Below are 14395 nucleotides of genomic sequence, written 5' to 3' on the forward strand. Positions count from 1 at the left end.
ATCAGACACGGTCTAATAACGGAATCGTACTACCAGATAGGCGGAAAAATTGAAATTCAACTTGCGAATGAGGATGGGAATTCGGATCAATAGCGCGCAATAACGATCATTTTAAAGAAATGAGAATAAAGTACAAATGTAGAGAAAGAATTAATCCCGTTAGAAAGTAAAGACAAGAACGAGCTTCGTTTCTTTCAGGCTTTTAATCAAAAAAAAAATGGAGATTAAAATATATAATTTCAAGCTTGCGAATTAATTTCAATGAAACGATAATATTCCAAGTTATTGCAACAAACTATTTCTTCGTATCTTTATCAAAATTGAACCGAAATTGCATCTCTTTCAAAGATGGCGACGAAACATGTGGAAGGAGAGAATCGGATCGAGCGAAAGTTTCGCGGCGAATTAATTAAGGCGGGTTGTCATTGGCGCGAAGGCAAGTGGCGCGGCGACGTATGCGCGGCGAGAGAGCGATCAGGGTTGCGAGATGTGCGGGGCAGGGTCAGGTTCGGAGCCTCGTGACACGGGACCTGCTCGTGCCGCTAATAATCGGTTTATACACAATGAAACGATGACGAGGTTACAGGCTTATTAAGGTTAATTTCGCGGGGCTGTGCGGTGTCACGAACAGATCGGCCTCACGTATTCCATTAACCACTTTTAACGTTGGCCGTACCACCGACGAGAAAGTGATTCCCTCGGGCTACGCACGAGATGTAACCGACGAGGTTGGAATTTTCTTCGATCGATCGAATAGTAGGGATTATTATTATTATATAATTTCCGAGTATTTCGTTTGATGATAATCGTATAATTTTATTAATCGAATAACGGTGAAGTATGGAAGGTTTATCGATTTTTATACGATGTATACGGTAACGTTTTTTTTTTTTTTTTATTTTCCTTCGATATCTCGCTAAATGGACTTCTGGAATTTTCGCGTAATATGTTGTTATAATATTTCATTATTTTTCTCGATGCATCAAGCAAGAGGGAATGTACATTTGAATATTTATTCCGCTTTGTTGTCACAGAATTTCAATTTTTATACTCTTATATTATTTTATGTTATATTATTATTATTATTACAACATTTTACTTGCTTAATACTTGCTTAGAGCGAAAAATGAAAAATAAAAATTATTTTATATTTCCATAAAGAATATATAATCCTCCCATGAAATAATTCCTCTGACAATAGACGCATAACAGAGTCGAATAAATAATTTACGAAACGAGGGAATATCTTGAAAATGGAGAATAACTCTAGTTAAAAAATCTCGAAAAAATTTTGAGTAATTACTCGTTAAAACGCTCGAATTTATTCCTAGTATAATCGATCCATTTTTATATAAAAAAGTTATATAACCTTGACACTACAATTATTTATGATTATTATTATGCTTTAAAAATAAATTTACCGAAGTAACTTTATTCTGTAACTATTAAATTTTGTACCCAACACTGTCTCGAGAATTTTCACCAACACGAACCTTGATGTATTTTCGAAAGAAACGTTCCAGTTTTTCGGCGCTGCTGAAACTCTCATTAATTATGTAATCACGCTTCGTTAGCTCCGCCGGTTGCTTTCGTTTCGCTGGAGCAAACACGCGCCTCGAATCCCTCTTTGTCCGCGTGTTTGTTTGCGTCAACCTCTCTCGATTATCGATTTAAAACGGTTAAACGGTCGAATATAACGGTCGTGCCGATGATCACGGCCGTGACGTGCTCGATTTCGAGACTTCCGACACGTGACTCGGATGAATACGAAGGTGGATACGCGATGGGGGAGATTGACGTTCAAGCCGGGAGGTGAAAAGGAGGCGAGAGGGGAATTGTTAAATAAATGATAAATAAACGCACGTGCGTTGTGGCATTGAGTGCGATTAAACGATATTAGACGATTAAATGAATGTTAAACTCGACGAACGCGGAATATAAGTATTGGGCGAGCGATTCGATGAATATTGATAATCGGGCTTGTCGAATAAAGTAGTTAAATATATGTAAAATTGATTTACTTTGGTCTACCGTGATTTTTCATTATTGCTAGTAAATATTGATCGAATACCGAGACTTGAATACCGATACTCGATTACAAGATTTTAATTATTGTCGAATATATTTCGAGATCACAAAAAATCTACGTCAGTTTAATAATGTCGCGGTAGTTCGTACGACTGCTTCGTGCGGCGCTCGCGTTAACAGAGAAATATCGAATATATATACCGACAAATATCATTTACCATCATTACTCGAAATATCGAAATAATATTGAACATATACCTCGAATATCTATCCTCAAGCAATGACAAATTCCCCAATAACGAACTAAATCACTTTAAAATCCTAATTTCGAAATTATAAGTAATCGACGTCGCATGTACAACGCATCGGTTTAATGGCGTCGCAGTAATTCGCATGATATGCGATGCTCGCGTTAACATAAAATATAAAATATATCAAATAGCGAATTCAAGTACTCAAATATCGAATACATTCAATAAATACCTGGAATATCCACTGCTAGACAACGACGAATCTCCTCAATAACGAATTAAATCACAAAAATCACCAATTTCGAAATCACGAAAAAATTTACACGTCACGTACACAACGGTTTGATGGTGCCGCACTAATTCGCGCGATCGCCGTCCGCGGCGCTCGCGTTAACGCGTTCAACGAAACATCGCATTTCGTCCAGCTGCAAATTAATCGCGAGCACAAAGGGCTGTTTCATCGGATCGAAGGTGATTCGACGCGTCACTTGCACGCCGGCTTCCACGTTTTTCGCAATTAACCATCGTCGAACAATGCATACATGGAAAGATTCGCCCTTCTTCCTCTAAATTCATTTCCGGACAAAGGTATCGTATAACAAACGGGATATTGTACTCATTCTCTCTCTTTCTCTCTCTCTTTCTCTCTCTCGTTCTCTTCGCGAATTTGACGACCGATCGGTGAACGAAAGAAAATTCCAAGCCACGCACCTCTTCCGTGTCGAGGAACGGATGAAACGACGGAATTAATTAAAAGCGAATATCGCCGAGGAATGGGGGAAGGCCACTCCACTCCTCCCCCCCTCTCTCCCGGGCTTTGTCGCGTTCGAGGAGGGATCAAGCGATGACAAAGCGAGGCCAGACAAACGAGAAGAAGCGTCATTGTGGATGAATCGCGTGCACAAAGGACGAGCTGACGAAATCCATTACCGCGAGAGGAACCGGACTTCTGTGTTCATCTCGAGGAACGTGGGGGCTTTTGCACGGATCACGATATTCAAGCTTGGGTCGAAAACAACCCCAAAGCTCGAGCTTTCTAATCTCTTCGATCTCAATTGCACGTCCATAATCTTTTCTCAAATATTATTATTATTATTATTATTATTGTGTATTTTTATAATATTGTAAATTTATTAAGCACCGAAAATAAAAAAGAGAAAAGGAAATACATTCGTGGAAAGTAATAGAAATGATTTCTTTTTCTTTCTTTCTTTCTTTTTTTCTTTTTTTTGAAATAACCGAGTGTTGAAACGTCATTGTAGTGTTTATACGAGTGTTTGAAAGTTTGACAATTTGTTCGGATTCGAGAGCGGGTCGAAGCCATCGCTAGTTCGAGCCAGACTTTCCACGGGAGTCGGGGCTTTTATTTCAGCCTCCATTAAACGGACTACATTGTTCTGGCCCGTAGTTTACGTATAATTTCACGTTCGAGGGGGGTGGGAGGAGAGCGGTCACGTTTCGCTTTGAATCCGACTTTTTGCACCTTCGCGTCCAAAACTGCGAATCGAAACATGGCACAATGAGCCGTCCCCAACCCCTTTGGATTTGCGATTCGATTTATTTTACAAAGAACAATTAGCTCGATTGAACGTGCATCGAAGTGCATACGGGGAAGTACAGTCGACGAAATCGATATTGGTGGTAAAGTTCTTCAAATTGAACATCGGACATTTAATTCTACGTTCTTTAAATCGTATAAATTATAATATAAACTATATAACATATTGAACATATCGAATAAAAAGATTTCAACCTTTCGAAATTTGAATAATTCGACTAATTTAAATATAAAATAGTATCTATTGCTCGAATTCTTGAACTCGTTTAATAAAAAAGATTTATCAAAAAACGCAAAACTATTACAATTCGTATAACTATTATATCATTGGATTAAAATCGCAGAGATTTTTTTTCGATCAGAAATTTAAACACGATCACTTTTTTTATACAAATTTAAATTATACAAAATACAGAGAAATTCAAATATTCCTCTCTATTTCATACGCCAAGATTTAAAAAAAAAAAAAAGAAAAAAGTCGACAATTATTGAAATATCCATCCATCTCCATAGACGGATCGAAGCCTGCGTCAATTAACGAGAGACCCTATCCCTATATCGATTTCACCGACTGTACACCCACGGACACAAAGATATCGAGATCCATAACGCGGATAAATTCCATTTCTCTATCGTCCCGAAAGATTTGTCCTTCTGCGAGATAGTAATTGACTTTTCCATCAGGCTCCCTCTCCCCCCCCTTCGTTTCCTCGCATATCACGCGCGCCGGAAGTCGATAAAACGGATTCCAGGGACAACAAATTTTCAAGCTTCGATCCTCATTCTGCTTCCAACACGCACGTATATATATATATATATATATATATATATATATATATATATATATATATATATATACACGATAAATATTTTATTCCCTCGCGTAAAAATTTTAAGAACGTTTTTCTGGCCAGGATTGGATTCACAAAAATCGTGAAAACGGGAAAAACGGCGGAACTCGAAAGGAAATGGGATTAGAGTAGTACACCGACCTCTGGGAGCACCAGTATACAGTTAGAAACGAGTTTAAAAGTTAGGTTAGATTGTTTAACGGTAACGAGTTTTCAACCCGGTATCGTTTATTTTCATTCGCGGAATATTTTTATTCAGTTTCGCCCAAGTGGAACGGTTGAGGTTAGCTTGATACCTAGTAGAATTGGACAAGTTAGATCGATTTATTTATATTTGCAATTAACGGAGGAAAGGAAAAGAAAGAATATAAATATAGTTTCGTAAGAAAAAGCTTCAACCGAATCAGTAAGTTGGAAGATTCTTGTTAAGCGAGATAATTGTTATAAATTTTGGGGAAAGAATTATTGACGGTCTAACCGGCAATATGGCGTCGTGATACAAAGATAAAAAGAATATAGATAAAAAGAAACGTTGTTTTGACAGGGGAGAGGGGTGCATTCAATTTCGTTGTTGTTACGCGAGTAGCGTAAACAGGCGGCGAAGCGCATTTCATTCCATTATCGCGGCAATTTACTAAAATTCATTACGGATTATCGTGCGATTCCATTACTGGGCGGGGATAATTAACAAGCGCACCCTCCCTTATCAACGAATCCGTTGTTGAACCGAGTCGCGGTAAAATCATCGATCTTTCTTTCCTTTTCTCGAAATTTCGAAACATAACCTCGATATCGTGCATCATACAAACTAACCTAACACGTTGCTCACGCAAATTTCTACGTGTAATTCGTGTCTTCGTAAATGCAAGACGAGGAAGGAAAAGAACATAACCTCAATTTTAACGAATTGGATTAGGACAATTGAAAGATAAAAATAAAATAAATAAAAATATGTGCGTCGTCCGAAAAACTAATATATCTCCAACGTGCGCGTTTCCATGCTTTCTATCCCCTCCCCCCGCGTACGCTCGAATGAATAAAGGAAAGAAGTTGATATGGAGCAGGGTGGAATTTCAAGGATGGACGCGCGAGGCGGGCGCGGAAACTATGCGGAAGGGAAATTCCATGGGGGGTGGAAATATGCCGAGGCCGATATGGCGACACGAGAAAATGGTCTTCGACGCGGCTCTTATTGGAAAATTCATGACGCGCGCACACACGCGATACACACGGGGATAAGAGATCCTACTAGCTCCGTTTAATGGCGTTCGAAATTTTCCTCCGCCTTCCCTGCCAAACCAACGGATCCACCCTTGAAACTTTAAGTCAACGTGTACTCGAATCTTTTAGAAATGATTCGGACGGGATGGAAACTCGATCGAAATACTTGGAATATACGTGTTATTCGAAAGTTGAGTGAATCCTTTTTAACTATCTTAACCTATAACTTAAAGCTTATAATTTCGATATGATTCTACGATTCGAGGATTAAGTTAGGATTAAGGAATCACAGATTTCAGTTTCATTTAATGGCATTCGAAATTTTCTTCTGCAATCCTTGGCCAAATTTGAAACTTTAACTCAACATGTACTCGAATTTTTTGGATAGATTCTGATGAGGTGAAAATTTGATCGAAATACTTGGAACGTGTTATTCGAAAGTTGAGTGAATTCTAATTCCTTATTCTAACCTATAACTTAAATCTTCTTAATAATAAAAAACTTAACTTATACTTTAAACTTAAACTTAACTTATACTTTTGAAATGATACGATTCGAGAATTAAGTTAAGGAATCATAGATCCCAGTTCGATTTAATGGTGTTCAAAATTTTCTCCTTTTTAATTATCCTAACTTATACTTAACTTAAACTTTCTTATAAACTTATACTTTAAATTTAAACTTAACTTACATTTTCGAAATAATTTTACGATTCCAGGATTAAGTTAGGAAATCGCAGATCCTAATTTCATTTAATGGCGTTCGAAATTTTCTTCTCCAATCCTTGGCCAAACTGGATCCATTCTTAAAACTTTAATTTAATATATATTCGAATCTTTTAGAAATAATTCTGATGAAGTGAAAATTTGATTGAAATACTTGGAACGTGTTATTCGAAAGTTAAGTGAATCCTAGTTCCTTTTTAATTATCCTAACTTATACTTTCGAAATGATTCTACGAAATCTTGGCCAAACTGGATTCATTCTTAAAACTTTAACTTAACCTATATTTAAGAACTTTTTAAAAATGATTCCAAAATGGATAAAAATTCCGTCAAATAACCTTGAACCTGTTACTCGAAATTTCGAAATTAAGCGAATCACAGATCCTTTTAGTTATAGTTCCTTTTATTATCCTAACCTAGTTCCTTTTAATTATCCTAACCTATACTTAGATCTTTCCCACGAAATAATTCCACGATGGATAAAAATTCCATCTGTTATTCCAAGGTTCAAGTTGATCATCGATTAAATTCGACTCAACGTTGCTCCAACGTTAGTTCAAACGAATCTAATTCGGTTTATATTTAAACACTGTCTACCGGGTACAGTGTCAATATTGGACTAGGTTTACCAATTCTGTGTTGAAAACCAATATCGAAGAAGATATTAACTTTTAATCGAAAATCGAATTAATACAAATAATACCGGAGACACGAAGATTTGTTTAAAATCCTTTTTCAATAAGTCAAATCTTAATTCCATCGCTCGCTTCGAAATTCGAGGTACACCCGGTATACATTATCGAGCGGCAGCAGCCCCGATAAAGGGAGGAATAGGAATGGTTTCGCGATCGGTGCCAAGGTGGATGCGCGTTTTCACGCGATGAGCTTCTGACGTGGAATGGTAAAACGAAGCCGGGCAACCGAGGGAGAGGAGTGGGAAAATGGGAGGAGAGAGCAGACGCGGCGCAGACTGGAGGAGAGGGGGAGGGGAAAAAAGTGTTCGCAGAAGTGGTCCTCGATGAATCAAAGCCTCCCTCGGTCTTTTCACCGAGGCCTCTACTTATCGCCCGTTTTATACGGGCTACGTAGTGAAAAACCGTTCCTGGACCACGTTCCAACCTTTCTTCCCTCGGCTCACCCTTGCCCTTCGACCCTTCCCTTCATTATTAATTGCTTTGTTCGATCTCTGCTCTGCGAGACTTCTTTCTCTTAAAAGTGCCTCCTCCGAAACGCTATCCGAGAAATATATCCGGGAGGAGAAATTTAATTTGGATTGATATTTTGAAAGAAGGATTCGAGGATCTCGCTTGGATGGGTTTAGATTGTTAGTTTATGGGGAAAGGAAAGAAATAAAAAAAGAATTGGAAAGAAGTTTTGATAAAGAAGAATTTTAAAATCAATTGATAAAGAAGAATTTTAAAAAATCCTACTCAATTGCTCATATTTTATTATCATGAAAAATAGAAATCTATATCAGTTGTGTAGTGAAAAAATGTAGAAAAGATGGAAAAAATAATTAACGAAGAAATTGATGGATATTCGTTTCCAAAATCATAATTTTGAATCAATTTAGATCCTTTTTATTTCATTATTTTATTATGATTATGGGTTTAAATGAGTAATTCGGATGAAAGAGAAATAAAAATTGGAAATTAAGTTTGGATGTTAGATTAGAACGAGATTACAATTCAATTTACGCGTGAATTAATATAAAGAATTTTAAAAAATTTTGTGAATATCGTTTTATATACGCTATGAAAGTCCAACGTTATCGAACTCTTTACATCCATGAACGAGATTTTAAATTTTAATTTTAAATTTAATCTGCAAGAAAATTTAAAAAGTATCTTTTAGAGATTTCGTTAAAAAAAAATCAAATCATAAATTCCTTTTCAACTTAACATTATAACCATTTACAATATACATTTATTTATGCACTATATACAATTATTTATTAAAATCTTTGAATAACATTTATTCGTAGCTATTATAATTGATCCTAATCATTTGGATTTTATATGCAATTTTTCTTGACGTTTGTGGAAATTTTTTAATCATTCTTTTTTAATTTCGAATAATAAATTATCGAAATAATTCATCGAAATGACACACACACATATGCACGCACGCACACACACACCAGAAAGAGAGAGAGAGATGCACACATATACCAAATTAAATAACACGATTATTCGAGAAAAAATTTCCACAAACGTCAAGAAAAATTGCGTATAAAATCCAAATGAAATTCCATATCCAGGATTTAATCATGAGAGGGCGTGTTCTATCCCGCGAAAGAAATTCAAATTCAAAAAAAAAAGAAAAAAAAAAATTCCAATTTCCCTTAGAAATGATTCCCCGACCCATTATCGGGGCCAAGAAGGGGGCGAGGATAATCCACACAGTCGAAGCAATTTGATCGATGCGGAATATTTACACGCGAACGTTCGTTCCATCGTGGTTTGCCAGAAAGGGCGGGAACATGAGCGGGTGAGGCGGGGAAGGAAAGGTAGATTTATTTCAACGGCGGGCACTCGTCGAACGTTATTCCACGAGTTTCTGGAGAAAGCGAGATACGCGATACGCGATCCACGACGGTTTCGAAATAAATTAGCGTGTGGAGCCACCCCCTTGATTATTTACCACCCCCTCCTTCCGCCCTATGTCAACTCAGGGATCGATTCGCCGCTTTCGTTCTCTACAGTCTCGTGACGTCATCTTACGCACGAGATCCTCCACTTGGAAGTCGGTTCATTGCTCGATTTCAACTACTGCTGAGAAGAAAGTGGTGGATTTGGTTTATAATATGTTGGACGAACTATTGCTGAGAAAAGAGGAAAAGTCGATTTGATTTGTGCTGGACGGATGATCTATTATTGTTGAATGATTTCTTAACTTCATTTCATTAGATTTTCGTGACATTATCTTACGTACGAGACCCTCCTTTTCTTGCAAGTCGGTTCATTACTCGATTTCAACTACTGTTGAGAAGAAAGAGGGAAAGTGGATTTGATTTGTGCTGGACGGATGATCTATTGTTGAAGATTTATTCTAGATTTTTTAACTTCATTTCGTGTCAATATATCCAATCTATCGATTTTTTTTTATTTAAAGTAAGAGGATAGAATTGATCTAAAATGTACTACTTTCGTGACGTCATCTTATATACGAAATCTTCCTCTTGAAGGATCATTGCTCGATTTCAACTACTGCTGAGAAGAGAGAGGGAAAGTTGATTTGATTTGTGCTGGACGTATGATGATCTATTATTGTTGAACGTAGATTTCTTAACTTCATTTCATTTCAATATATTCAATCTGTCGATTTTTTTTTTTTTTTTTAAGTAATAAGAGCAAGAATAAAATTGATATAAAATGTACTGGATTTTCGTTTTTCATTTTACGCACGAGATCCTTCTCTTGGAAGTCGGTTCATTGCTCGATTTCAACTACTGCTGAGAAGAGAGAGGGAAAGTTGATTTGATTTGTGCTGGACGGATGATCTATTATTGTTGAAGATTTATTGTAGATTTCTTAACTTCATTTCGTTTCAATATATCCAATCTATTGATTTTTTTTTTATTTAAAGTAGTAAGAGTAAGGATAAAATTGATCTAAAATGTACTGGATTTTCATTCTCTATCGTGACGTCATCTTACGCACGAGATCTTCCTCTTGGAAGTCGGTTCATTGCTCGATTTCAACTACTGGTGAGAAGAAAGTGATGGATTTGATTTGTAACATGCATGAACAAATGATTATTTAAAACGAGTATATCATCTATCATTATTAAACGTAGATTTCTTAACTTCATTTTGTTCCTATCGAATTTCCTTATTTAAAATGATAAGAGCGAAGATAGAATTGATCTAAAATAATATTGATACAGTCTACTCTTTTTCAGTATACAATTAATATTATTCTCCTCTTCTAGTTGATATAAAATAAAAGCAATAATAAAGATCGATTAAAATTTTTTGTAAATATTTAAAATAAACGTATATTGCAAATGACTATGATGTTAAATCGAAAGGAAACTCTATTAACTAAATTGATTTTTTTTCTCAAAATGAAGAAATTTATAAAAAATACTTTTTTTTCCTGACCGATTTTCTCAAAAATTAAATCTCATAAACATCTCCATCCAGATAGATAGAGTGTGAACACGATATGACAATATGAATTTCATTTTGCGTAAAACGAGATTCACATTTTTGCGAATGTCGAAAATAGAACGGATACGCGAGAGAATTAAAGGGAAGGGAAAGGAAAGAGAAGAGGTAATAATAATGATAATGATTCTTAGTAACAAGGGGGGGAAAAAATGGACGATAAGAGTCCATGGTGTCTAGATCGAATCAAGGGGGAGGCGCGTTTCGCTCGTAAAAAGTTATACCACGTTGTCCGAAGAAGACCGAGCCAGCCTTATTGCGCAGCCAAGCGGCTAGGATGCCGGAGATTGTGTAGCTCGCAACCTCCACTGTCCCTCTTTTGTCGTGGAAACTGCTGGAAGGGAGCCCAGTCGCCGAGCTTTATCACTGCGGAGTGTAATTCGAGCCCCCCTCCCTTCCCTCTTGATTTTCCAAAATTTATCGAGGTCTACGAGGATTGGTTGGTCAGTTGATGGCCACACTGGACCTCTCCAAAATTTTGTATAAAATTACAAGAAAGAATATTTTAAATTAAAATATTCAAAATATTTTAGTAGTGTTGTTCAACCGTTGAAAAAAGATGTTCGTTAACGCGATTGAAAAGGGAAATAAAGTTAAATGGTCGAACCATTAAAATGGAGAGTTTTAAGTGGAAAGTATCGGTAGTTAATCAGACAGTTTCCAAGAATGGAAAATAAATTTGCATTCAGATTCGAAATTTCAGGAATTTTTGTCTTCTTTTAATGCAGATGAGAAGAAAAAGAATCGAATATTCATAAAAATGTGGTATCTGTTAATCGCACAAAATGAAAATTTAATTAGTATCAATTATTGATCGGACATGTTCCATAAATGGAAAAATTTCTATATGTTGTCCTGAATCTTTAATTACTTTAGATTAAACGATAACAAAGAAAATCAAATAAAAATAGATATTATCTATCAATCAACACAAAATCACAAGTTTAAGTAGAACATATCAATCATTCTAAGAAAGGAAAAACTTTCTGAACTCGAAATTTAGATCTCGAAATTTCATATATTTGTAAAAATATCAATCTACTAATCTTCAAGTACATTCAAAAAATATAAGCTTCTCAAATTCCTACAAATTTCAAAATTTCATAAATTTTTATTTTCTCTATGATACAGTTCTCTACAGACTGTAATATAGATTTCAACAAAAAGAATCACAAATCTAAATAACAAGTATCAATCAAAAAAGCTTACTTCTATAAATCTCAAAATTTAATGAATTTCTACTTTAAAAATCACGTCAGCGAAGCACAAATTCAAGTAGTAAATATCGATCATTAATGAGACGCGTTCCAAAAATGGAAAAAAAAACTTTCCAAACTCCCACAAAATTTCCTCGAAATTTCATCAATCTCCAGTCCCTGTAAATTTCCAATCTTCCATAAAAAAAAAAAAAAAAAGAAAAAAAAAAGGGGGAAAAAAAGGGAAGGCAAGAACCTATGAAAGAGTTGGCGGTGGTTTTCGAGAGTTCGAAGTGGGCGCAATATTTCACGGATGGATCCATCCTGGGTGCTGTACTTCGTCGGGGCTGTACACCGTGTAATTAGACACCGACGTTCTAATTCACCAGGTCCAAGGGAGCGGAGTATTGGTTTTCACCTCGGCCCGCGTGTAACGAGCCGAACTCCCTAATTGAACTCCGCAGGAATGCTCCTAGGATGGAGCATTCCTCTCCACCTGGGTTACAATACATGGATAACCGTGGACGAGCAATGCGGCGACAGGCCGCATACCTTTGGTCAACCTCGAATATTACACTGACTGATGAGAAGTCAGTCTTGCCTTTCCATTGGGTCTAACCTCTCTAATGGATTTATTTATTAGAAGAGATTGAGGATTAGTTTGGAAGAAAAATGAATTGTAACAGAATTGATCTTAGAATTAATAAAGAGGAATTTTCTGAGCGGATATGTAGATTTGGAATTGAATTATTATTGAAATTGAAGAGCTTACTTAGTCTGTCTAATCTCTCATTTAATCTTTTTAATGGATTTATTTTGTAGAAAGATGAAAGAGAAAGATGAATGATAATATGAAAATATCTCAAATATAATAATAAAACCAAATGAGAATTGGAATTGTGTTTTTTAATAAATATATTTCCCTATTCCTAATACTTGAACTTGCATCTTTTTCAAATTGATATATACAGATCTATTATATAAAAGAAAAATGTTAGTATGTTAATATGATGTTTTAAATTAATAAAAATATTAAATGGAAATATATAATTGTTTTTCTTTTAGACATATTTCAACTTGAATGCTATTAAAATTAATATAAAAGACTAATCAATTTATTTCTCTTAATCTAGTCTCTTTGCAAAGAATTTATAAATATTTCAAAAGAAAACTGATAACATATGTTTTAAATTGAAATGAGAAGCTAAATAAAAAGTTATATTTCTCACTGAAAAGAACATTAAAAATTTCCTTATCATATTCTACTTAAACTTGTATCCTATCCTAAATTTCAATCCATTTCATTTCTTGAAATATATTGTATTACCATTACCCAATTTATAACTAAAAATAAATAACTTGAAAGAATATTTGAATAAATTCTCACATTCACAAAAGTAACATAAATCTCTATAAAACCAATCCCATTAAAAATACACTAAAACCATCAGAAAAAATCAAAAGTGCAATTCGCCAACTTAAGTTTTACAACGCATAAGTCCAAAATCTTTTCACGGGAATGTAGAGAGTCTAGGATTAAAACGAGACTCGGTCGAGGAAACTTTCGGATCTGCCGTACCGATAGAGGATCTCGTGCACAACCACCCAACTCGTTAAACCGAGGACTCGTAAATCCGACCGTCTCATAGTTCCGATCCGTCGAAATCTCTAGGAAACGCATTTTCCCCGCGACGGGGAGGGAAAAAGTTGGCAGGGTACGGCTCGAACTCGTTCAATTGCGGCATAAACCTTGTCTCGGCGCAGCTTCAGCCTCGAGAGCCCTTATGTATTTTATATACGCTCGCATAAAGGGCATCGCGGCTCTCGAGCGGCACGGGGAAACACAAGACGTTTCTCAAAGGACCAGCTGTTCCTCCTCTTCTTTCTTATCTTCTCTCCTCGTTGCTTCTCGAGGAATCGTGGCGACCAACGGTGGAGAGGAGGAAAGGGGAGGGGCTGGTTGGTTGCTCGAGCCGACAGAAATAAGAAACGGGCGGCTCTTGCTCTGATTTGCAAAGAAATTTCCGGAATTACTCTCTCCACGCTTTTTTCTTCTCCCCTCTCTCTTCCTGTCTCTCTTCCACTTTTATCTCTTTCGTTTTGCCGTTTCTCTCCGATCCGAACAAAGATTTTTTTTAAAAAACCAAATTTTCACGATTTGTTAGGTTAGGATTTATAAAGTATCGTTGATTTCGTCAAGATCGTGAAGAATGGATCCTGTAAGTAATTAATTATAGTCGAGAAATTTAATTAAATTTAGTTAATTATGATTCTTCGAAATGTATATAAAATATTGACAATAATGAATAATATATTCGAAGACTCGTTTTACGATGATCAAGTTTGAAAAGGTTAGCACGAGGTTAGTTTGATCAAAAACGCTTAATCTAATTT

The 14395-nt window shown here is 35.9% G+C and overlaps 1 protein-coding gene across 5 annotated transcripts in view; it reads right to left on the minus strand.

Moving 5' to 3' along the window:
- The window catches only part of LOC412838 (alpha-mannosidase 2), a 140234-nt gene that overhangs the window by 49825 nt on the left and 76014 nt on the right, over positions 1–14395 (minus strand). Inside the window, exon 1 of one of the 5 annotated variants that reach the window (XM_006563773.3) lies at positions 2512–2641. The exons of the other annotated variants lie outside the window; for them this stretch is intronic. The gene's annotated coding sequence lies outside the window, so the exon portion shown is untranslated. Of the gene's footprint in view, positions 1–2511; positions 2642–14395 lie in introns of those variants that run through there. 5 annotated transcript variants of the gene reach the window in all.

Source organism: Apis mellifera, linkage group LG8 (assembly GCF_003254395.2).
Source record: "Apis mellifera strain DH4 linkage group LG8, Amel_HAv3.1, whole genome shotgun sequence".
Classification (NCBI taxonomy): domain Eukaryota; kingdom Metazoa; phylum Arthropoda; class Insecta; order Hymenoptera; family Apidae; genus Apis; species Apis mellifera.